Source organism: Salmo salar, chromosome 17 (assembly GCF_965601325.2).
Source record: "Salmo salar chromosome 17, fSalSal1, whole genome shotgun sequence".
Lineage (NCBI taxonomy): Eukaryota > Metazoa > Chordata > Actinopteri > Salmoniformes > Salmonidae > Salmo > Salmo salar.
The window spans coordinates 20,315,415-20,341,539 of NC_138307.1; the positions used below are offsets into that span (position 1 = coordinate 20,315,415).

Genomic DNA, 26,125 nt, shown 5'->3' on the forward strand with positions numbered 1-26,125 from the left:
ACAGTTAGCAGCCGAGGAGTAACCTAGTGATACAGTACAGTTAGCAGCCGAGGAGTAACCTAGTGATACAGTAAAGTTAGCAGCCGAGGAGTAACCTAGTGATACAGTACAGTTAGCAGCCGACGCGTAACCTAGTGATACAGTACAGTTAGCAGCCGAGGAGTAACCTAGTGATACAGTACAGTTAGCAGCCGAGGAGTAACCTAGTGATACAGTACAGTTAGCAGCTGAGGAGTAACCTAGTGATACAGTACAGTTAGCAGCCGAGGAGTAACCTAGTGATACAGTACAGTTAGCAGCCGAGCACGTAACCTAGTGATACAGTAAAGTTAGCAGCCGAGGAGTAACCTAGTGATACAGTACAGTTAGCAGCCGACACGTAACCTAGTGATACAGTACAGTTAGCAGCCGAGGAGTAACCTAGTGATACAGTACAGTTAGCAGCTGAGGAGTAACCTAGTGATACAGTACAGTTAGCAGCCGAGCACGTAACCTAGTGATACAGTACAGTTAGCAGCCGAGGAGTAACCTAGTGATACAGTACAGTTAGCAGCCGATGTGTAACTTAGTGATACAGTACAGTTAGCAGCCGAGGAGTAACCTAGTGATACAGTACAGTTAGCAGCCGAGGAGTAACCTAGTGATACAGTACAGTTAGCAGCCGAGGAGTAACCTAGTGATACAGTACAGTTAGCAGCCGAGGAGTAACCTAGTGATACAGTACAGTTAGCAGCCGAGGAGTAACCTAGTGATACAGTACAGTTAGCAGCCGAGGAGTAACCTAGTGATACAGTACAGTTAGCAGCCGAGGACGTAACCTAGTGATACAGTACAGTTAGCAGCCGAGGAGTAACCTAGTGATACAGTACAGTTAGCAGCCGAGGAGTAACCTAGTGATACAGTACAGTTAGCAGCCGAGGAGTAACCTAGTGATACAGTACAGTTAGCAGCCGAGGACGTAACCTAGTGATACAGTACAGTTAGCAGCCGACGACGTAACCTAGTGATACAGTACAGTTAGCAGCCGACACGTAACCTAGTGATACAGTACAGTTAGCAGCCGAGGAGTAACCTAGTGATACAGTACAGTTAGCAGCCGAGGAGTAACCTAGTGATACAGTACAGTTAGCAGCCGAGGAGTAACCTAGTGATACAGTACAGTTAGCAGCCGAGGAGTAACCTAGTGATACAGTACAGTTAGCAGCCGAGGAGTAACCTAGTGATACAGTACAGTTAGCAGCCAAGGAGTAACCTAGTGATACAGTTACAGTTAGCAGCCGAGGAGTAACCTAGTGATACAGTTAAGTTAGTGTAACCGATGTGAAATGGCTAGTTAGTTAGCGGTGGTGTGCGCTAATGGCGTTTCAATCAGTGACGTCGCTCGCTCTGAGACTTGAAGTAGAGTTTCCCCTTGCGTTGCAAGGGCCGCGGCTTTTGTGGCGCAATGGGTAACGATGCTTCGTGGGGTGTCAGTTGTTGATGTGTGCAAGGGTCCCTGGTTCGAGCCCAGGTTGGGGCGAAGAGAGGGACGGAACCTACACTTTTACATTGGTGCCGTGACCCGGATCGTTGGTTGCTGCGAAAAAGGAGGAGGTCAAAGGGGGGGTGAGTGTAACCGATGTGGAATGGCTAGTTAGTTAGCGGTGGTGCGCGCTAATAGCGTTTCAATCGGTGACGTCACTCGCTCTGAGACTTGAAGTAGGGTTGCCCCTTGCGTTGCCAGGGCCGCGGCTTTTGTGGCGCGATGGGTAACGATGCTTCGTGGGGTGTCAGTTGTTGATGTGTGCAAGGGTCCCTGGTTCGAGCCCAGGTTGGGGCGAAGAGAGGGACGGAACCTACACTGTTACATTAGCAGCCGAGGAGTAACCTAGTGATACAGTACAGTTAGCAGCCGAGGAGTAACCTAGTGATACAGTACAGTTAGCAGCCGACACGTAACCTAGTGATACAGTACAGTTAGCAGCCGAGGAGTAACCTAGTGATACAGTACAGTTAGCAGCCGAGGAGTAACCTAGTGATACAGTACAGTTAGCAGCCGACACGTAACCTAGTGATACAGTAAAGTTAGCAGCCGAGGAGTAACCTAGTTATAGTTAGCAGCCGAGGAGTAACCTAGTGATACAGTACAGTTAGCAGCCGAGGAGTAACCTAGTGATACAGTAAAGTTAGCAGCCGAGGAGTAACCTAGTGATACAGTAAAGTTAGCAGCTGAGGAGTAACCTAGTGATACAGTACAGTTAGCAGCCGATGTGTAACTTAGTGATACAGTACAGTTAGCAGCCGAGGAGTAACCTAGTGATACAGTACAGTTAGCAGCCGAGGAGTAACCTAGTGATACAGTACAGTTAGCAGCCGAGGAGTAACCTAGTGATACAGTACAGTTAGCAGCCGAGGAGTAACCTATTGATACAGTACAGTTAGCAGCCGAGGATTAACCTAGTGATACAGTACAGTTAGCAGCCGAGGAGTAACCTAGTGATACAGTACAGTTAGCAGCCGAGGAGTAACCTAGTGATACAGTACAGTTAGCAGCCGAGGAGTAACCTAGTGATACAGTACAGTTAGCAGCCGAGGAGTAACCTAGTGATACAGTACAGTTAGCAGCCGAGGAGTAACCTAGTGATACAGTACAGTTAGCAGCCGAGGAGTAACCTAGTGATACAGTACAGTTAGCAGCCGAGGAGTAACCTAGTGATACAGTACAGTTAGCAGCCGAGGAGTAACCTAGTGATACAGTACAGTTAGCAGCCGAGGATTAACCTAGTGATACAGTACAGTTAGCAGCCGTGGAGTAACCTAGTGATACAGTACAGTTAGCAGCTGAGGAGTAACCTAGTGATACAGTACAGTTAGCAGCCGAGCACGTAACCTAGTGATACAGTACAGTTAGCAGCCGAGGATTAACCTAGTGATACAGTACAGTTAGCAGCCGAGGAGTAACCTAGTGATACAGTACAGTTAGCAGCCGAGGAGTAACCTAGTGATACAGTACAGTTAGCAGCCGAGGAGTAACCTAGTGATACAGTACAGTTAGCAGCCGAGGATTAACCTAGTGATACAGTACAGTTAGCAGCCGAGGAGTAACCTAGTGATACAGTACAGTTAGCAGCCGAGGAGTAACCTAGTGATACAGTACAGTTAGCAGCCGAGGCGTATTCTTGATGCCACCTTACTGTCCTTCTGTATTTGACCATCATCAATCATCCATGATGCTTTATACTCTACTCCATGATTCACCTTTATCACTCTCCTAAAGTATTTCACACCAGCTCCTTGGCCCGGGACACTCTGTCCATACCACAGTCATCCTCGGAGTACGACCTCCAAACTGTTTATAGCTGTGCCTATGGAGTTTCTTAATCATCAGGATATTCCCATCCTGAATTCCAACATGCCTACTGTCTACACTTGTTATTATGTTAAAGTTAGTGTTAATATCAGTAAGTGTTTATGCATGTGTGGTTATTAGCGTGTTAGTAGCGAATAAGGGCTACTTTTCTCTCCAAATACTGTGAACTGAAAGTTGGAAAGGCCTACAGGCTTTTCCATCCAGCGCCAGCCCCTAGAAAATGAATTGTTTACAAACAGCAGGGGGATCTCCTTGGTTACGGGCAGCGATCACAGTTTAGACTCTGAGGTGGATGGGGCGCCGGGCAATAAAACCGTTCCCTGAGTTTCCTGCTACAACAGAGAACTCATTTGGGAATTCCACAACTCTGAGATAAATCAATTGCTGGGGACACATGGCTGTAATTCCTCCAAACTGACCAGAGAGATGTTCAGGAGCGGGTCAGGTGAACAGGATGTTTTAGTACGGCCATAAAGTATGCCATTCTAAAACGCCTCTATATATGACGTTGTTGTAGACCTATATTTCCGTTGCTGTCGTGTGGGCCTATAGCAGGGAGTGTAAATACTAAGCAGTGCTTTGCAGTGCTCCAAGTGATGCAATCGAATCAACTTTAGTTATCTAGAGATAACCAAGTGTTGACTTTGAAATGTTTTCATTTGCAGGAGTGGACTTTAACTTTAAGTATATTGTGTCACTACATTCTAATTTCTGTCACCACACCTACAGAATAGCTCATTGAATTAAAACATAACCTTCAAGCCAGCATGGCTACAACTCATACCAAGAATGACCCCAACTTCATGAGCCCCAGAGTACAGAGTAGACACACAGTGACATATGACATGACACGTGCATGAGTGCAACACAGTCCCAAGGGTCCCCAGAAAGAGAGAGGACGAGGGGTGAAACTTGATGATGAATTACAAGACACATGAAAATACAACACAACCCTGTGCTGGATGCAAACATCCAAACCTCCTCCTCCTCGTCGAACTCCCACGCAGCGGCCAAAACAAATAGAGGAATCTGTTTAGAGTCTCAGGCCTCGCTCAAGTAGCATGACACAAGCTGTTGACAGAGGGACAAAGGGCTACGTCCCCCTGGGAGGAGAGGAAAGACAGATCCTGTCTCTACACAGAGGTCCTGCCAGGTTTGGCTTGAGGGGTCTGTCTGGGAAGACATCCATGCGTGCGTGCGTGTGTGTGTCAGTCTGTCTGCTTATGTTGAGGTGTAGTGGTTGCCATGGGGATTATATCACATGATCTCATGGTCTGGGCCAGATGCCAAACTCCAATCCCACTTTTATGACCGACCAGGAATGCAAAAGCACCTAGGGTTGGTATATGGGTTGATGTGTGTGTGTGTGTCTGTCTGTATGTTTGTTGGTATGTTTGTCTGTTTGTTTATGTACTGTTCTGCTCTGTAATTTTCAGTCTATAAAGTATAAACTTATTGCCTTGTACTGTACTTTTGAGCTTTGGTATTCATGAATCTGTCTCTGTCTATCTCTGTGCGTGTGCTCTTCCATACAGTATATTTGATACTGACTCTCTTGTTTCATTAGTTGGCAATGGGGACAAACCGCAATATCATCTTTAGCAACACACTGTACCTTTTAATTTATGCAGGTAATTATGATGAGAGGTGTCAGTTAGTGACACCCACCTCCCCCTGGTTTCACACTCTGTAGGCAGCTGACACCAGAGCCCAGGGAGGAAGCTGCCAAACCCTCAGGAGTACTGACACAGACAGATGTTCCTGGATTTTCCTTGGATATGTTTTTGTAGAGAGATGGGGAGACAGACACAGTATGTTTTCAGGTCATGGCTATTAATGTTGGGTCTCTTCATACGGAATACGGTACAAAGAGCCTGGTCCCAGATCTGTATAGATCCTCTCTGTTATGTTCGTTCATGATGATGCCAAACATGACAACAGTAGTCAGGGCAGAGGACTTGGCTGAAGCACACTGTATATGTCTGGGATAGATATGGGACCAGGCTATATTACAATATTTGGCTGAAGCACATACAGTATTATCTGGGACCAGCAGGCTATGAAAGCGTGGTGCATTCTCAGGGAAATATCCACTTCCACCGGCCCGGAGCACTGGCATATCAACACAGCGGTTGGCGGTCGCAGACAAGACTCACCGGGTTGGGTGTGAATATCTGGGATGTTCTATCACCACATGGGCCCCCCGTCCCGGGGCAGAAGACACATCATGATGAACTTTACTGGTGCAGCCAGCCTGGTACTCTCCATTCCTTCCTCCATAGATAGTATGGTCAAGACCCCACACTTACACTGCACTTGTTGCTGCCCTGTACATGAAACCTCACCTGGGACATGTTCTATGCTATCAAATGTAATTTTATTGGTCACATACACATTTTTAGAAAATGTTATTACAGGTGTAGCGAAATGCTTGTGTTCCTAGCTCCAGCAGTGCAGTAATATCTAACAATTACCAACAATACACACAGATCTAAAAGAATAGTGCGACTTTTACCACATTTTGTTACGTTACAGCCTTATTTGAAAGATTTAAATGTTTTTTTTTCCTAATCAATCTACACACAATACCCCATAATGATAAAGTAAAAACTGTTTTTTAGATTTCTTTTGCAAATTTATTCCAAATAAAAAACTATTACATAAGTATTCAGACCTTTTACTCAGTTCTTTGTTGAAGCACCTTTGGCAGCGATTACAGCCTCGAGTCTTCTTGGGTAAGACGCTACAAGCTTGGCACACCTGTATTTGGGGAGTTTCTCCCATTCTTCTCTGCAGATCTTCTCAAACTCTGTTAGGTTGGACGAGGAGCATCGCTGCACAGCTATTTTCAGGTCTCTCAAGAGATGTTCGATCGGGTTCAAATCCGGGTTCTGGCCACTCAAGGACATAGTCCCAAAGCCACTCCTGCATTGTCTTGTGTGTGCTTAGGGTCAATGTCCTGTTGGAAGGTTAACCTTGGCATTCAGGCCAAAGAGTTCAAGCCTATGGGTTTGTAGCTTCAACACTGCAGCACACACACACACACACACCAATTGATTAATGGACTGCTGAATGTATCTTTTTTTTCTCTTGCTTTGTTTGCTTTTTTCCATATAATGTCTATCTCTGATAAGCTACCCAGGAAAGAGATGAAAATAGCCCATATGAATATATGTAGCCTTAGAAATAAGGTTCATGAAATCAAAAATTTGCTAACATCAGATAACATTAATATATTAGCCATTTCTGATACTCACTTAGATAATTAATTTGATGATACAGCAGTAGCAATACAAGGATATAACATCTACAGTGAGGGAAAAAAGTATTTGATCCCCTGCTGATTTTGTACATTTGCCCACTGACAAAGAAATGATCAGTCTATAATTTTAATGGTAGGTTTATTTGAACAGTGAGAGACAGAATAACAACAAAAGAATCCAGAAAAATGCATGTCAAAAATGTTATTAATTGATTTGCATTTTAATGAGGGAAATAAGTATTTAACCCCTCTGCAAAACATGACTTAGTACTTGGTGGCAAAACCCTTGTTGGCAATCACAGAGGTCAGACGTTTCTTGTAGTTGGCCACCAGGTTTGCACACATCTCAGGAGGGATTTTGTCCCACTCCTCTTTGCAGATCTTCTCCAAGTCATTAAGGTTTCGAGGCTGACGTTTGGCAACTCGAACCTTCAGCTCCCTCCACAGATTCTCTATGGGATTAAGGTCTGGAGACTGGCTAGGCCACTCCAGGACCTTAATGTGCTTCTTCTTGAGCCACTCCTTTGTTGCCTTGGCCGTGTGTTGTGGGTCATTGTCATGTTGGAATACCCATCCACGACCCATTTTCAATGCCCTGGCTGAGGGAAGGAGGTTCTCACCCAAGATTTGACGGTACATGGCCCCGTCCATCGTCCCTTTGATGCGGTGAAGTTGTCCTGTCCCCTTAGCAGAAAAACACCCCCAAAGCATAATGTTTCCACCTCCATGTTTGACGGTGGGGATGGTTTTCTTGGGGTCATAGGCAGCATTCCTCCTCCTCCAAACATGGCGAGTTGAGTTGATGCCAAAGAGCTCAATTTTGGTCTCATCTGACCACAACACTTTCACCCAGTTGTCCTCTGGAATCTGATTGATTGATTGCTTCTGTGGACAGGTGTCTTTTTTACAGGTAACAAGCTGCGGTTAGGAGCACTCCCTTTAAGAGTGTGCTCCTAATCTCAGCTCGTTACCTGTCTAAAAGACACATGGGAGCCAGAAATCTTTCTGATTGAGAGGTGGTCAAATACTTATTTCCCTCATTAAAATGCAAATACATTTCTAACATTTTTGACATGAGTTTTTCTGGATTCTTTTGTTGTTATTCTGTCTCTCACTGTTCAAATAAACCTACCATTAAAATTATAGACTGATCATTTCTTTGTCAGTGGGCAAATGTACAAAATCAGCAGGGGATCAAATACTTTTTTCCATCATTGTATAGAAGAGACAGATATGCTTATGGGGAGGTGTTGCTGTATATATTCAGAGTCATATCCCTGTATTGCTTAGAGAAGATCTTGTGTAGAGTGTTATTGAAGTGTTGTGGTTGCAGGTTCACTTGGCACATCTAAAGCCTTTTCTTTTGGGGTGTTGCTATAGGCTTGCTTGTAACAGATGACATTCATATTCTGACTATCTCTAAAACTGACTTTGATAATACCTTTGATACAGTGGTAGCAATACATGGTTATAACATCTACCAAAAAGACAGAAATGCCAACGGAGGTGGTGTTGCGGTCTATATTCAGAACCACATTCCTGTAAAGCTTAGAGACAATTTAATGTTAAATACTGTTGAAGTAATATGGCTACAGGTTCATCTGCCTCACCGAAAGGCCATTCTTGTGGGAAGCTGCTATAGACCACCAAGTGCTAACAGTCAGTATCTAAATAATATGTGTGAAATGTTTGATAGTGTATGGGATGTAAACAGGGAGGTCTACTTTCTTGGGGACCTGAATATTGACTAGTTTTCATCAAGCTGTCTGCTCAAGAGGATGCTTCTCACTGTAACCAGTGCCTGTAATCTGGTTCTTGTTATTAATCAACATACCAGAGTGTTTACAAACACTACAGTACCAAGATTATCCACATGTATCAATCACATGTTTATTAATATGTTGATTACTGTACACATTGGATACAGTAATCACAATATAGTGGCTATATCCAGGAAAGCCAAAGTTCCAAAAGCTGGGCCTAAAATGGTATATAAGAGATTATACAAAATATTTTGCTGTGACTCTTATGTGGATGATGTTAAAAATATTTGTTGGTCTGATGTGATTAATAAGGAGCATCCAGACGCTGCATTTGATGAATTTATGAAATTGCTTCTTCCAAGTATTGATAAACATGCACCTGTTAAGAAACTAACTGTTAGAACTGTTAAGGCTCCATGGATTGATGAGGAATTGAAAAAATGTATGGTTGAAAGGGATGGGGAAAAAGTAGTGGCTAATAAGTCTGGCTGCACATCTGACTGGCTGACTTGCTTCAAATTGAATAATTATGTGACTAAACTCCACAAAAAGAAGCCAAGATCAATGATATAAAGAATGATGGAAAAAAAACGTGAGTACTTTAAATGACATTATGGGCAGAAACACAAATTCAACTCCATCTTTCATTGAATCAGATGGCTTATTCATCACAATTGGCAAAGTGGGCAGACTTAGGCAGGAAATGCCAACAACCAACTGTGAGCCATTGTACTCATGTATAAAAAAACTAATAATGAAAGAAAAGCATTGCAAGTTAGAATTTTGTAAAGTTAGTGTGGGAGAGGTGGAAAAATGATTGTTATCGATCAATAATGACAAACCTCCTGGCAATGAAAACTTATATGGAAAGCTACTGAGGATGGTAGCTGACTCTATAGCCACTCCTATCTGTCATATCTTTAATCTGAGCCTAGAGCTCTTAGCAAACTGTTGGAGAAGATTGTGTTTGACCAAATACAATGCTATTTCTCCGTAACCAAATTAACAACAGACTTTCAGCATGCTTATAGAGAAGGGCACTCAACATGTACTGCACTGACACAAATGATGATTGGTTGAAAGAAATTGATAATTAGAAGATTGTGGGAGCTGTACTGTTAGATTTCAGTGCAGCCTTTGATATTATTGACCATAACCTGTTGTTGAAAAAACATATGTGTCATGGCTTTTCAACCTCAGCTCAGAATCCACGATATGGCAATCTATCTAACAGAACTCAAAGTGTTTTCTTTAATGGAAGCTTCTCTAATGTCAAACATGTAAAGTGTGGTGTACTGCAGGGCAGCTCTCTAGGCCCTCTACTCTTTTATATTTTTACCAATGACCTGCCACTGACATTAAACAAAGCATGTGTGTCCATGTATGCTGATGATTCAACCATATACGCATCAGCAACCACAGCTAATGAAGTCACTGAAACCCTTAACAAAGAGTTGCAGTCTGTTTTGGAATGGGTGGCCAGTAATAAATCGGTCCTGAACATCTCTAAAACTAAAAGCATTGTATTTGGTACTAATCATTCCCACAACTGAACCTGGTAATGAATTGTGTGGCTGTTAAACAAATTGAGGAGACTAAATTACTTGGTGTTACCTTAGATTGTAAACTGTCATGGTCAAAACATATGGATTCAATGGTTGTAAAAATGGGGAGAGGTTTGTAATAAGGAAATTATCAGCTTTTTTGACGCCACACTCCAAAAAGTAAGTTCTGCAGGCTCTAGTTTTGTCTTATCTTGATTATTGTCCAGTTGTGTGGTCGAGTGCTGCAAGGAAAGACCTAATTAAGCTGCCTCTGGCCCAGAACAAAGCATCACGTCTTGCTCTTCATTGTAATTAGAGGGCTGATATAAATACTATGTATGCTAGTCACTCTTGGCTAGAGACACTGCATCACTTCTTCTTTTAATAAGAAACATTAATGTGTTGAGAATCCCAAATTGTTTGCATAGTCAACTTATACACAGCTCTGAGACACACACTTACCCCACCAGACATGGCACCAGGGGTATTTTCACAGTCCCCAAATCCAGAACAAAAGAAAGTGTACAGTATTATATAGAGCCCTTATTGCATGGAACTCTGTTCCATCTCATATTGCTCAAATAAACAGCAAACCTGGCTAAAAAAACAGATAAAGCAACACCTCACGACACAACGCCTCTCCCCTATTTGACCTAGATAGTTTGTGTGTAGTTCTGTCCTTGAGCTGTTGTCTATTAATGTTCTGTATTATGTCATGTTTCATGTTTTGTGTGGACCCCAGGAAGAGTAGGTGCTGCTTTTGAAACAGCTATTGGGGATCCTAATAAAATACAGAAATACCAATCTTGGTTTCATCAGACCAGAGAATCTTGTTTCTCATGGTGTGAGAGTCTTTATGTACTTTCTGGCAAACTCCAAGTGGACTGTTATGTGCCTTTTACTGAGGAGTGGCTTCTGTCTGGCCACTCTACCATAAAGGCCTGATTGGTGGAGTGCTGCAGAGATGGTTGTCCTTCTGGAAGATTCTCCCATCTCCACAGAGGAACTCTAGAGCTCTGTCAGAGTGACCATCGGGTTCTTGGTCACCCTGACCAAGGCCCTTCTCCCCCGATTTCTCAGTTTGGCCAGGCGGCCAGCTCTAGGAAGAGTCTTGGTGGTTCCAAACGTCTTCCATTTAAGGCCACTGTGTTCTTGGGGACCTTCAATGCTGCAGAAATGTTTTGGTAGCCTTCCCCAGATCTGTGCCTCAACACAATCCTGTCTCGGAGCTCTACGGACAATTCCTTCGACCTCATGGCTTGGTTTTTACTCTGATATGCACTGTCAACTGTTGGACCTTTATATAGACAGGTGTGTACCTTTCCAAATCATGTCCAATTAATTGACTTTACCACAGGTGGACTCCAATCAAGTTGTAGAAACATCTCAAGGATGCTCAATGGAAACAGGATGAACCTGAGCTCAGTTTCGAGTCTCACAGCAAAGGGTCTGAATACTTATGTAAATAAGGTAGTTATGTTTTTTGTTATAAATTTGCAAAAAAATCTAAAAACCTGTTTTCGCTTTGTGATTATGGGGTATTGTGTGTAGATTGATAAAGGAAAAATAAATAATATAATCAATTTTAGAATACGGTTATAAAGTAACAAAATGTTTAAAAAAGTCAAGGGGTCTGAATACTTTGTGAATGCACTGTAAAATAATGGAATTAGAAATCTAACACAAAAAAACTTTCTGGGCTAATAATGTAAGAGATAACACAACATTTGTTTTACAATACTGCAAAGTTTCTTAGGAGCTAGAAGCAGAGCTGCCATGTCTGTTGGCACCATCTCATATAGCTATAGAGATGTCACTAGGCTATGTTGAGCCAGCAATGGTAATGATCGCCTATCATAAATCGCTATGGTAAATGTTACTCTCAAATGTCTGACATACAGTAGGGCAGCCTACAGCATAAACTTGAGTTGTAGCGTCCTCTATACTGTTTTCCCATGCAGGAAGAAGAGTGCTCACTCCATAGGGTCCCCTGTGGAACAGTGGGTAGAGGATGGCGTTTGCAACTTTAGGGTTGTGGGTTTGACTCCCACGGGGGACCAGTACAAAAATGCCCCACTACAGTAAGTTGCTCTGGATAAGAGCGTCTGCTATATTGCTGAAACGTTTAAAAAAAATGCATTGGCCTAAAGCTCTACATTCTGGTGATGCTTTTTACAGGATAACCTGCAGAGGGCAGCAATTTGTAACTTTTGGGACGTTGTCCTTTATCCTGCACACAAGCGCCACAGCAGCACTGAGTAAGATAACATCATTCTTAAAGGCACTATACAGGCCTCATGACCCTCCTCCCAAAGAGCCCATCCTCTCTGGCAGTTCTGTGCAGAAGGCACCTGTAAACACTGATTTAGGATTAGTGACTTTCCCGAATTCTTACCTTCACGATAAAGGAAAGAAATGTAAAGCTGACCTTAGATCAGTGTCTCTGACAAAGGACTGACAAGAACGCAGAAATGGGTAATAGGGTCCATTAGGCTGGTCATCAGGTTGTCAGTGTGTCTGATACAGCCTAGATCCCTCTTAATGGTGATTCCTCCTTTCACCACATCCTGTAACTGTCCATGTCTAGGCCTGACTCACCCTGCCCTGTCTGAGAGATCAAATCAAGTCAAATTTTATTAGTCACATGTGCCGAATACAACAGACCTTACAGTGAAATGCTTACTTATGAGCCCCTAACCGACAGTGCAGTTAAAAAAAATAAAAAAATAAATACGAAATAAAAAGATACCTACCACTACGACCTTATGACCCCGAGTGACCTCACAACAAGTCAGTTGATTCCTTCTCATCGTCACGCCAACTGAAGTACACACAACTATCCGTTTGCGGAGGTTGAAAATCCCTCTTTGTAGGGTTTTCTAATCTCTCACTGTTTCTGGTTGACTCTTTCTGACCGTTCATCTATTGGAGAGGAATGACACCGCCTTGTAACCCTTCATAGTCTTGTCTGTTGTCTCCCCTTGAAAGAGTCCCATGTCCGTTTCTCTGGTCTATTTCTCCCATAAAAGCATGTTATGCCTCTCTCCGCCCACGTTCAATCTTACAATGATAGCCTTTCTATATATATATCCTCAGTATTTTGGTGCTTCCGGCATCGTACGATATGGGACAATGAATGTAATGGCACTGTGTGCCAACCACTGTTCTAAGAATACCAGGCCCTTTCTAAGAATCTAAGAATACTAGAATAAGTTAAGCATACTATGATCCAATTAGTCCACTTAATGTAAAAAACTTCAAGTTCCATTTTTCAGACTTCAGCTTGGAGCTTTATGCCCCCTACTGGGGAAAGGGGAAGGAAACATGTAAAACAAGAAGTGGAGCTCCAGTATGGAAGAGGAGAGAAGTAATGGTGGAAATTCAGCTAGACCTCCATACCATACACCCTGCATCCATCCCATTGCTGGCATGCCTCTGAAGCTAAGCAGGGTTGGTCCTAGTTGGTCCCTGGATGGGAGACCAGATGCTGCTGGAAGTGGTGTTGGAGGGCCAGTAGGAGGCACACTTTCCTCTGGTCTAAAAAAATATCCTCGTACCCCAGGGCAGTGATTGGAGACATTGCCCTGTGTAGGGTGCCGTCTTTCAGATGGGATGTTAAATGGGTGTCCTGTCTCTCTGTGGTCACTAAAGATCCCATGGCACTTATTGTAAGAGTAGGGGTGGTAACCCTGGTGTCCTGGCTAAATTCCCAATCTGACCATCATGACTATCTAATCATCCCCAGCTTCCAATTGGCTCATTCATCCTGCCTCCTGTAACTATTCCCCAGGTCATTGCTGTAAATGAGAATGTGTTCTCAGTCAACATACCTGGTAAAAAAAAAATACAGAACACATTGATGCTAGGAAAGTAGACCAGTTATGTTATCAGGCAATCCTCACAATTGAATGGCTCATATGTGAAGAGGCCAACTAGGCTATATTGCAAAGGTCACTTCCTTCTCAGTAAACACCAGGCCTATACAAAATACCCACATGGGATTATAAAATACCAATGGATTCATTCTGCTGAGTAGGAGTCATGAAAGCCCCCAAAAAAGAGAAATGGCTCCACAGAACTGTGAACCATCTCTATGCTTCGTCCTTAACATGTCCCACAGTTTATAGTCTGTTGAGCAAGACGCGGCTATGGCTATTAGCCATGCTGCTAATTCGGCCCTGCTAGCTGTTGGAGTGGGGCTAGCCTAGCCTTCACGCATATATGCTCTATGGCTGTTGGAGTGGGTCAAGCCTAGCCTGTGATGGCTGCTGCAGTGGGGCTAGCCAGTGCTAGCTGTTGGAGTGGGGCTAGCTGTTGCAGTGCTCGTGTTGCTGTTATTAAGCCTCTGTGCTTGCTGCTTTGCGTGATGTATTGTTGTTTCTACCTTCTTGCCCTTTGTGCTGTTGTCTGTGCCAATAATGTTTGTACCATATTTTGTGCTGCTACCATGTGTTGCTACTGTGTTGTTGTCATGTTGTGTTGCTGCCTTGTTATGTTGTTGTCTTAGGTCTCTCTTTATGTAGTGTTGTCTCTCTTGTCGTGATGTGTGTTTTGTCCTATATATATATATATTTTGTCCTATATATATATATATTATATATATATATTTATTTTTTTATTTTATTTTATTTTTTATCCCAGCCTCCGTCCCTGCAGTAGGCCTTTTGCCTTTTGGTAGGCCATCATTGTAAGTAAGAATTTGCTCTTTAACTGACTTGCCTAGTTAAATAAAGGTGTGTTTATGTGCCCAGACTTGAGGCGGGATGATCTCTCTGTAATCCACGCCTGCCCAACGGCCCGCTGCCTGCTATAATTAGGGTCACTCGATCCGCCCCACTACGGGGGAGGGGGGTTAAATATATATACCTAATATATTTAAATATATTGGGAAAATGTATTTATCAAATATATAAATAAATAAAATATATGTACATTATTTGTAAAATGTATGTGTAAAATACACACTCACACCTCACAATCTTTTCTACCCCGATGATAATGTCGAGTCTCATTGACCTCTGGTACCTTAGCATTAGGTTTCCAAAGTTGCGTTTTGCACTGATTGAAGTGGATTTAACAAGTGACATCAATAACCGATCATAGCTTTCACTTGGATTCGCCTGGTCATGGAAAAACCAGGTGTTATTAATGTTTTGTATACTCAGTGTATAAACCTCTATGTAGAAGTATATGAAAATGGCCAATTTTGTAATATGTCCATATATTTTTGTACATATATTAAAATATGTACATATCAGGTTTAAACATGTATTTCGGTATCTGTAATTTACATATACGTAAATACATGTACATACACGTACATATACCAGCCTGACACTGTGATTGTAATCTTTTCTGTTTAATCCATGTGGTGTTTTTAATCAAACTAAATGGTTAGCCACACAGTGAAAACATCCATAGGTGATTTATAACCAGTTTAGCTCACTGTTGCTCACGGCAACAGACCCTCAATGGTAGTTGTCTGTCTGTCTGTCTGTCTGTCTGTCTGTCTGTCTGTCTGTCTGTCTGTCAGACTGAAATCTCATGTATCTAAGAATTTGGACAGCTACAATATCAGTTCAATAAGCTTTCAACTCCTTACTAAGAATAACACATATTGTTATTTGCTAGCGCAGCAGGCTGAGGTAACCAATTAGGCCATTGACCAGCTGTCAAGGTCACAATTGATGTCACTCTTCCCCCTTGATGGTGATTAGTTAAGCATTAAACATCTCCTCATTGACTGACTCGCTGGGAAAGAGGGAATTGATCGGCTATTTAAAATCACTCACTTGTATTGATCGTAATGTATTGACTAACACTGGCTCGTGTCTCCTGTTTGGAGATTTGAACCTTTACGTTAACAAATCTAAGATGGAAAACACCAGGGCCCGGTTTCCCAAAAGCATAGTAGGAGCATCGTTAAATCTCCGAGCTGTTTCCCAAAAACATAGTAGGAGCATCGTTAAATCTCCGAGCTGTTTCCCAAAAACATCGTAGGAGCATCGTTAAATCTCTGAGTTGTTTCCCAAAAACATTGTAGGAGCATCGTTAAATCTCAGAGCTGTTTCCCAAAAACATCGTTATTAGCGTTGCACTTGAAAACGCTCTTAATCTAACGACCGCCTCAGACCACTCGTAGAACAGCTAAGTCAAATCAAATCAAATTTATTTATAAAGCCCTTCTTACATCAGTTGATATCTCAAAGTGCTGTACAGAAACCCAGCCTAAAACCACAAACAGCAAGCAATGCAGGTGTAGAAGCACTGTGGCTAGGAAAAACTCCCTAGAAAGGTCAGAACCTAGGAAGAAACCTAGAGAGGAACCAGGCTATGAGGGGTGGCCAGTCCTCTTCTGGCTGTGCCGGGTGGAGATTATAACAGAACATGGCCAAGATGTTCAAATGTTCATAGGTGACCAGCAGGGTTAAATAATAATAATCACAGTGGATGTCGAGGGTGCAACAGGTCAGCACCTCAGGAGTAAATGTCAGTTGGCTTTTCATAGCCGATCATTCAGAGTATCTCTACTGCTCCTGCTGTCTCTAGAGAGTTGAAAACAGCAGGTCTGGGACAGGTAGCACGTCCGGTGAACAGTGCGTCGTTAGATGCTTTTTTTTGCCCTCCCAAGTCACTTTATACACAGAAGATCTCCGCTAAACATAGAATCCCATGTTTTATCTGTCTCTCTGTGACTGATGACAACTTCACAACGAAGTTGACTACAAATACTAAGTTGCCTACGGTAGGCTATAGGCCTATGTAAATCATATTGCAATACATTTAATGTTCAATCAATTTAGTTCTATTTTGATACTTGTATGCTACTGTCTGTAATTTGTCTCAATATATTTCATGTTGTGTAACAACATGTGCGCAATGATGCGCCAAATCTTGATTTAGTGCATTATAATAAGCTGCCTAATATTTTCAGCCATAGGTGATAATATCTTTCTAGGAGCTGATCCGTCGTCAGTACTGTGGAATAATTAGAATGTTAAGGTAAGATTTGAATAGAGAAAGCTGATCCGAGAGCAGCGCTGCCTTTCGATCCTATCAGTATCGACCCATGCCTCAATGACGCACTTAGTGAACGTTCTCTCTGCGTGGTGTTTTGGGAAACCTATTTTACATCTTCAGCCGTTGTAGGAAAGATGCATCGTTAAAACGCTCGTAAGACTAAATGCCAACACTTTTGGGAAACCTGGCCCAGGTTGATTATTCCTGGCAATGATTAGCTAGCGAAGCATGGCTGTAGATCTAAGTGATCTGTTGTGGTATCGATATAGCTGTGGACCCCAGGAAGAGTAGATGCTGCTTCTGCAAAGGCTAATGAGGATCCAAATAAACAAAACAGCTGCCTAACTACCAAAACCACCTAGCAGGTCATTTGGGTCACATTCATATAGACATGTCATAAAAAAGAGCTGACAAGATTCCTTACTCTACATGTAATAGAGCCATGTCTGTTCTACTAAATATATTTCTATCTGAATGCTCCACACCACTGCGCCCTACTTCCTTTACTGGTATCCTGAGTGAAAGACGATGTGGAGAAAAGCTGCAGTGTAAGAGAGATTGGACCATAGCTTAAGCCTGGCCTGTTATAAGGTCTAACTGGACTATATGGCAGACAGACGGTGTACTGTACCCTGCTCACACCTCATGGGTAGCTCAGCTCTGGGCCCCATGCCAGCCTGACACTGCACCATGCTGTGTCCTGGAGGCCAGAGCTCATATCCAGTGCTGTGTGTGTGTAACATGCCTCAGTCAATCAGTAGCCTTAAATAAGAAGGGAACGGTTGAGGGGAACATGTTCTAGGGGGAGAAAATAGCCTGATAATTGCTCCTGACGTTTGATGAATTCCAGAGTGGCACAAGGTGGATAAGCTCTCTGTCATTTTTAGTATGACCGTCCCTAGCGACGTGATGTCATAGACGGGACAACAACAAGGGTCACTGCAACCAGTGGGGCCGTTTTTAACCAATTGGAACTCAATGACCTTTTATTCTTTCACTAGCTCGCATTTAGCAAGGAACCCAGTACTTGTGCCGTCTTATCCAATCCTTCGATTTCATGTCTTGGTTTTTGCTCTGACAACTGACACTGTCAACTGTGGGACCTTATATAGACAGGTGTGTGCCTTTCCAAACCATGTCAAATCAATTGAATTTACCCCAGGTGGACTCCAATCCAAGTTGTAGAAACATCTCAAGGATGATCAATGGAAACAGGATGCACCTGAGCTTAGTTTTGAACCTCATAGCAAAGGGTCTGAATACTTATGTAAATAACGTATTTCTGTGTTTTTATTTTTGATAAATTAGCAAAAAATGTCTAAAAATCAATTTTTGCTTTGTCATTATGGGGTATTGTGTGTAGATTGATGAAGGGGGAAAAAACAATTTCATCAATTTTAGAATAAGGCTGTAATGTAATAAAATGTGGAAAAAGTGAAGGGGTCTGAATAGTTTCCGAATGAACTGTATATGTTCAATCAAGAAATGGTTCATCCAATCAGCCTAAAACCTAATCCCTTCTTAATTCACTAGCTCACCAGCAATATGTCTCACACCAGGCTTAGTCTGGACCTCAGGCTGAGCAGGTCCAGCCTCCTCTGACAAGTTTAAAAGCTGGGGATTCACCCTGTAACACCCCAGCTATAGGATTCCACAGGCACGGCACATTCAGACATTAAAATGAGGCCTTTTCATCTGCTGCTGAGTGTCTAATGTAGCACGGACGCTCATCCATCACTCCAGGCCTAATGTACTGTGTATAGACACAGCGAGTGGCCAATGCTCCCTGCCTGCTCTGTGGCTTTAGGAGTCTGAGCAGGATACAATCAGACCAACCATTTCATGTGTATATTTGTTTACTTACGCCATATCACTACCACTACATACACCTGTCTCATCCTGAAAGCTGTACCCCTTAGAAGAACCCTTTTTGGTTCCAGGTAAAACCCTATGCGGTTCCATGTAGAACCCTTTCCACAGAAGGTTCTACATGGAACCACATAGGGTTTTACCTGGAACCAAAAATAGTTCTTCAAAGGGTTCCCCTATGGGGACAGCCGAAGTACCCTTTTATGTTCTAGATAGCACCCTTTTTTCTAAGAGTGTACCTATTTCTACCTATCTGTGAGATGATTCTATCAGCTGTTTCTACAATGCAGTACCCAAAGATCATTGTGTGATTTGACTTGATTGTAGGGAAAAAGGTATATTCAACTGTGTAAATACTGCAGTGCAGGCTTGTTTTGACAGAGCTCATGGTCACTCTGGTAGCTAGGCCAGAAGGTCTCAAGAGGGACTAGTAAACAACTCACTTCTCTGCCTCCCTACATATTCTCTAACTGGGGAGAGAGAAGTCCCTACAGCTCTGAATTCTCCTTCAACCAACAGATACAACGACTGCAGTGCAGCGTGAAGCTATGCTGTGATTTTAAATGACAAATAGAGGATTATTTAAGAGTAAACATGCTGATATTTAACTGCAATGTGCAGCAAGGCACAACATTGTGGCTGGCAGGCAGAAGGAGGAGAAGGAGATGTGGGGGTGAACAACATTAGAATTTCTCTTCAGATATATATATATATATATATATATATATATATATATATATATATATATATATAGAGAGAGCTCTTTTCCCAGAGACTACACCAGTGGCATTCTGTGAGGAAACAGGATACCTGGTCTAAAAAGGAAGCAACCTCGCTGCTCTTTGGGGAGCTAGCTACATGTGCTTGGCTCAGGTCCCACTGGCACTGGTCAACCCCCGCTACAGCCCCCATCTCAACCCCCTCTCTAGCCACTGTCTCTCTGACCAGCCCCCATCTCAACCCCCTCTCTAGCCACTGTCTCTCTGACCATCCCCCATCTCAACCCCCTCTCTAGCCACTGTCTCTCTGACCAGCCCCCATCTCAACCCCCTCTCTAGTCACTGTCTCTCTGACCATCCCCCATCTCAACCCCCTCTCTAGTCACTGTCTCTCTGACCATCCCCCATCTCAACCCCCTCTCTAGCCACTGTCTCTCTGACCATCCCCCATCTCAACCCCCTCTCTAGCCACTGTCTCTCTGACCATCCCCATCTCAGCCCCCTCTCTAGCCACTGTCTCTCTGACCAGCCCCCATCTCAACCCCCTCTCTAGCCACTGTCTCTCTGACCATCCCCCATCTCAACCCCCTCTCTAGCCACTGTCTCTCTGACCATCCCCCATCTCAACCCCCTCTCTAGCCACTGTCTCTCTGACCATCCCCCATCTCAACCCCCTCTCTAGCCACTGTCTCTCTGACCAGCCCCCATCTCAACCCCCTCTCTAGCCACTGTCTCTCTGACCATCCCCCATCTCAACCCCCTCTCTAGCCACTGTCTCTCTGACCAGCCCCCATCTCAACCCCCTCTCTAGCCACTGTCTCTCTGACCAGCCCCCATCTCAACCCCCTCTCTAGCCACTGTCTCTCTGACCATCCCCCATCTCAACCCCCTCTCTAGCCCCTGTCTCGCTGACCAGCCCCCATCTCAACCCCCTCTCTAGCCACTGTCTCTCTGACCATCCCCCATCTCAACCCCCTCTCTAGCCACTGTCTCTCTGACCATCCCCCATCTCAGCCCCCTCTCTAGCCACTGTCTCTCTGACCATCCCCCATCTCAGCCCCCTCTCTAGCCACTGTCTCTCTGACCAGCCCCCATTTCAACCCCGGCCCCTCTCTAGCCCCTGTCTCTCTGACCAGCCCCCATTTCAAACCCGGCCCCTCTCTAGCCCCTGTCTCTCTGACCATCCCCCATCTCAGACCCGGCCCTCTCTAGCCCCTGTCTCTCTGACCAGCCCCCATTTCAAACCCGGCCCCTCTCTAGCCCCTGTCTCTCTGACCAGCCCCCATCTAAAACCCGGCCCCTCTCTAGCCCCTGTCTCTCTGACCAGCCCCCATTTCAAACCCGGCCCCTCTCTAGCCACTGTCTCTCTGACCATCCCCATCTCAGCCCCCTCTCTAGCCACTGTCTCTCTGACCAGCCCCCATTTCAACCCCGGCCCCTCTCTAGCCCCTGTCTCTCTGACCAGCCCCTATTTCAAACCCGGCCCCTCTCTAGCCCCTGTCTCTCTGACCATCCCCCATTTCAAACCCGGCCCTCTCTAGCCCCTGTCTCTCTGACCAGCCCCCATTTCAAACCCGGCCCCTCTCTAGCCCCTGTCTCTCTGACCAGCCCCCATCTAAAACCCGGCCCCTCTCTAGCCCCTGTCTCTCTGACCAGCCCCCATTTCAAACCCGGCCCCTCTCTAGCCCCTGTCTCTCTGACCAGCCCCCTCCATGGCCTCCCTCAGACCACATGATGGACAAACCACAAGACCTGGTCCAGCACTAACACACTGGGTTCAGTGAGTCCAGGGATTGGTGCTATTGGATTTGTTGAATTACAGTACCAGTCAAAAGTTTGGACACACCTACTCATTCAAGGATTTTTCTTTATTTTTTACTATTTTCTACATTGTAGAATAATAGTGAAGACATCAAAATGATGAAATGACACATGGAATCATGTAGAAAATAGTCAAAATAAAGAAAAACCCTTGAATGAGTAGGTGTATCCAAACTTTTTACTGGTACTGTAGGTGTGGTTGTGGTTGTGCTGGAACAAAAGCCAGCATGCACAGTATCAATGTCCACAGCAGTAGGAGGGGCAGCTTGTTGGGGATGTCAGTTTTAATGCAGTCAACACCTGTGTCTACTTTCTGAAGAAACTCCCTGTGTGGTTTCAGTTCATCTGCAATTGGGGCCAAAGAAGTGTTACTGCAGAATCCAACTACTGTCATGAGCAGACAGATGAAGTGTTAATGAAGCCTGGCAAACACTCCGGCCAGCCCCCCTTAAACCCTTAGTGAAGGGATTTGGCTGAGGGGAAGACGGGAGGAGTCTACAGCCATGCTTGGTATTAGGGGCCACGGCCTCACATACACATGTTAATGAGACAGAATGATGGTGGCAGTAACTTGTGACGATCTCACTGCCTGCAGACATGGCTTCATATCTGGCCGTACAGCAGCATCAGCTGTACCTGTTCATGTATTCATTTGATACCTGCACGGACGCACAAACACACACAACTCTGAAGGGAAACACTTAACTAACCCATTTCCTCTCTAGCGCTAGACAGCAGGAGGTGTGACTAATGCTTGTCAGTCTGATGTACTGATTACTGCCCTACTTCCCCCAAACTGTCAATCACACTGAAGGAACCAGACGGCAGAGCATGCCGGTGCCAAACCAAGGTAAAAATCTCTACGGTAACCATGGGCTCAACACTGCATCAGTATCCCATCCAATCCATCACTCTGCACAAATGGCCCAATGGAATTTATAAGCCCAAATCCCTGGGCTCTGCTGATTCAGCTGTTCCTTGATCCCTCTCTCCTCACCCCCCTGTCTCCCTTGTTCACCCCACACATACTGTACACTCCTACTGGGACTTCACATGTAACCTGGGCATACACCAGTGGAGGCTGGTGAGGGGAGGGCAGCTCATAGTAATGACGGTTTGATACTGTTCCATTACTATGAGCCCGACCTTTGATTTAAAGTTTTACCAGCCACTGTCATACACACACCCTCAGATCCTCCCTAGGCCCTAGCTGTCTCACCACATCCACACACCCTCAGACCCTCCCTAGGCCCTAGCTGTCTCACCACATCCACACACCCTCAGACCCTCCCTAGGCCCTAGCTGTCTCACCACATCCACACACCCTCAGACCGTCCCTAGGCCCTAGCTGTCTCACCACATCCCAGGCATACAGTCAGATTACAACGCCAGAGGAGGCAGGCACCACAGACAGGCCACGCCATGCCAGAAATACTTTAAGAAATGAGGAGATGGGAAACTCATTGGCCAATGAATAGAGGAAAGTACTATGCTGCCCCACTCAGCAGACTGTTAACCAATCACGTTCATGTTGTCATGCGGTTGCTAAGCTAATCGTCAAGCAATCCCTACTAAAAGTGAAATCAAAATTGAATCAAATCAAATTGCATTCATTACATGCTTTGTGAACAACAGGTGTGGACTAACAGTGAAATGTTTGCGGGCCCTTCCCAACAACGCAGAAAGAAAGAAAATAGAGAAATAATAGAAAAGTAAAACACGTAATAATAAAATGGTATGAATGGTATGTGCCGAGAAACCTGCCTATTGTCCTCAAAAGTACAAAATGTCACGATTTCAAAGCTATATGATATTACAGAGAACAAGTTAATTATCTCACATCTCAGAAAAGATTTATAATGTTGTGTTTCTTGTTCACGTAATTCATGCTAATGTTGGATTTTGGAGCTGGCGCACAATTGACTCCCACTGACTCCTTGAAGGAGGGCACTACTTGTGGGATTGTACCCAGAATGCACGGCCCATTGACAACATACGGGCAAGATACACAATGGTCGTTAATATGAATCCAATGACGTTTCCCATCTCCTCATTTCTTAAAGTATTTCAGGTCAGGCCTGGTTGTATGTGTTAGCCTGTTGCTTGGATTCACAAACCACTCTGTTGGGTCTCAAGGCTTTTAAAAGTTCATATGGAGCATTGCTGGGTGTCCTTCTGTCAGGACAAATATTTGCTTACAGCATAGATTAGTGTTGGGTTTAGGTTTAGTGTTAGGCTTATCAGGGTCATGTCTAGAGAAGAGCATGGAGCTTCGGCAGGTTCTAGATGAGGGAAGACAGACACCAACCATTCCTGTTTTATGCATGGATTGATGACCTCTAATGTTCAGTCTTAACGCTATAGGGATTGACGTAAAGTTCTGAACTATAGAAAGTATGTCCACAAGGAGAAAGGTAGGTGTTGACACCGAATGCCTTGGTGACTGTTAATGTTCACACTTAAAGCAAGAGGGATCAACCTCAAATGTCTGTACTGTCACCGAAGATGATGTGGTCCTTTCCATGTTACACAAACATCCAATGTGCTTTACCACTGTAGGGTTGCCATGCCAAACCCTGGAGCCTCCCGGGAATTGATAACATAAATGTAAACAATGTTGAAGGAGTTCTAATGGTCTTTAGGTTAGGAACCCTGAACGACCGACTCCTCTTGGGTCACATATTGACTGTTCTGTACCCACTAAATGAGCTACTCTAAACGTGGGAATGATCTGCTCTAGCTTGAGAAATGACGACCAAACACAGAGGGGCTTGTTTTGGGCGCCATGTTTGCGCCAGTCTGATCCACAGCCAGAAGAATCTGATCGCTGCTAAAATATATTGTTGACGGCCAGGCATCCGCCTCCCTCTCCTTGCTCTGGGACGGCACTTTCAAAACGGACCTGCTGGGTGAAGGCCTGATAACCCGATCTGGCTCGGCCCCTCCATATCCCCCACAGCCCCCTGGTGATCTGAGACGCACAGGGCCCTGAGCCTGGACCCGCTGCCCTTTGGAAATACCCTGCTGCTATCACTGTACCACTTCAATGTAGAACATCCATAGGCCCTCTTTGTTGATCTTTGTCTTTGATGTGTGGTAAGGAAATTGACTAGAAGGTAATCAGAACTTAACGTCACTACTGCCCAGTGGACTAGGTGGTAACTACTTCCTGCACTTCTCAGTTGACAATCGATAGATATGTTCATATTAGCTGCAGTCAATCACATGGGATTATGTTTAACTGGAAACTGATCTACACTCTTAGAAAAAAGGGTTCCAAAAGGGTTTTCCGGCTGTCCCCATAGGATAACCATTTTTGGTTCCAGGTAGAACCCTTTTGGGTTCCATGTAGAACCATCTGTGGAAAGGGTTCTAGATGCAACCCAAAAGGGTTACACCTACATTTACATTTGACATTTTAGTCATTTAGCAGACGCTATTATCCAGAGCGACTTACAGTAGTGAATGCATACATTTCATACATTTTTCCCCCCGTACTGGTCCCCCGTGGGAATCGAACCCACAACCCTGGCGTTGCAAACACCATGCTCTACCAACTGAGCCACCTGGAACCAAAAGGGTTCTTCAAAGGGATATGCTATGGGGACAGCCAAAGAACCCTTTCGGTTCTAGACAGCACCTTTTTTTCAGTACAATATTCTATCCAGATACACAAACATAACATCAATACTCATGCAGATATGCACCCAAAACATCAATAATGATGCAAAGATGTCAAATCAACAGGAGTCAATAGGATTGATAGTGGATCTGTAAACCAACTCCCTCAGCAGACCTCACTGAGAATACAACAGTGAGCAGAGTGGTCTATGTGGTCACTACATGTTCCCTTCATGCAGTCTACCTGCCCTGTCTGATGAGCCACAACACCGTCATAGCAACACCCACTCAACACCAGCCTGTCTCCATACACTGCAGAATGCACATGATAAACTGAATGAAATACTGTAGACAAAGAGGGTTGTCATGGGTACAGAGAGATACGTCCCTGTAGTTTGACCTCCCTCTCTGGGTTTAGCTGCAGCGTGTAGCTGACAACCAGTCTTACCTCAGAGAGCGGTGAGTCAAAGCTGTAGTCCAGACTGCTGCTTTCTGCTAGTGCTGCAGTGTCACTGTGTTGCTCTGTAGCCTCCTGCCAGCAGAGAGGAAATGTTATCCAGTGTGTAGTGTTTCCACGTCTTCCTTCCCTGATCGAGCCCTTTTTCTCCTCTCCTGTGTCCTCAGCTTGCCTCTGTCTGTACAATCCAGTTAGAGCGATGGGGGAGGAGGAGGGGGGTGAATCACTCTCCCGCCGATGCTGACGGAGAGAGGAGCGTGCCTGGGAGGGAGAGAGACAGAAAGAGGGGGAATGAGACGCTGCTGTGATAGAGGACTGGATAGAAGGACAGTGTGGTGCAGTGGAGAGAAATGACTGGGGAGGGAAGGAAGGAGAGAGAGAGGGAGGGAGGGGGTAAAGGGACAGATAGGACCTGGCATGCAGATATCAGCCTCGCTGCTAAATTTAACCTACCCCTAATGACACACACACACACACACACACACACACACACACACACACACACACACACACACACACACACACACACACACACACACACACACACACACACACACACACACACACACACACACACACTTGGCCAGATGGTCCTGTCAGGGAACTGATCCCTTAGGAGTCTGGGACTGTCCCCGTGGAGATGGAGAGAGAGAGGAAGGAGAGAGAAGAGAGAGGGGGGGGTTAACTTGTTTCAAGTGCC

At 44.5% G+C, this 26,125-nt stretch overlaps 1 protein-coding gene across 1 annotated transcript in view; it reads right to left on the minus strand.

The window, feature by feature from the left end:
* The window catches only part of LOC106575645 (filamin A-interacting protein 1-like), an 81,800-nt gene extending 56,096 nt beyond the window's left edge, over positions 1 to 25,704 (minus strand). The window contains exon 1 of the mRNA XM_014152260.3: positions 25,417 to 25,704. The gene's annotated coding sequence lies outside the window, so the exon portion shown is untranslated. The remainder of the gene's footprint in view (positions 1 to 25,416) is intronic.
* Between the last annotated feature and the right edge of the window lie 421 nt (positions 25,705 to 26,125).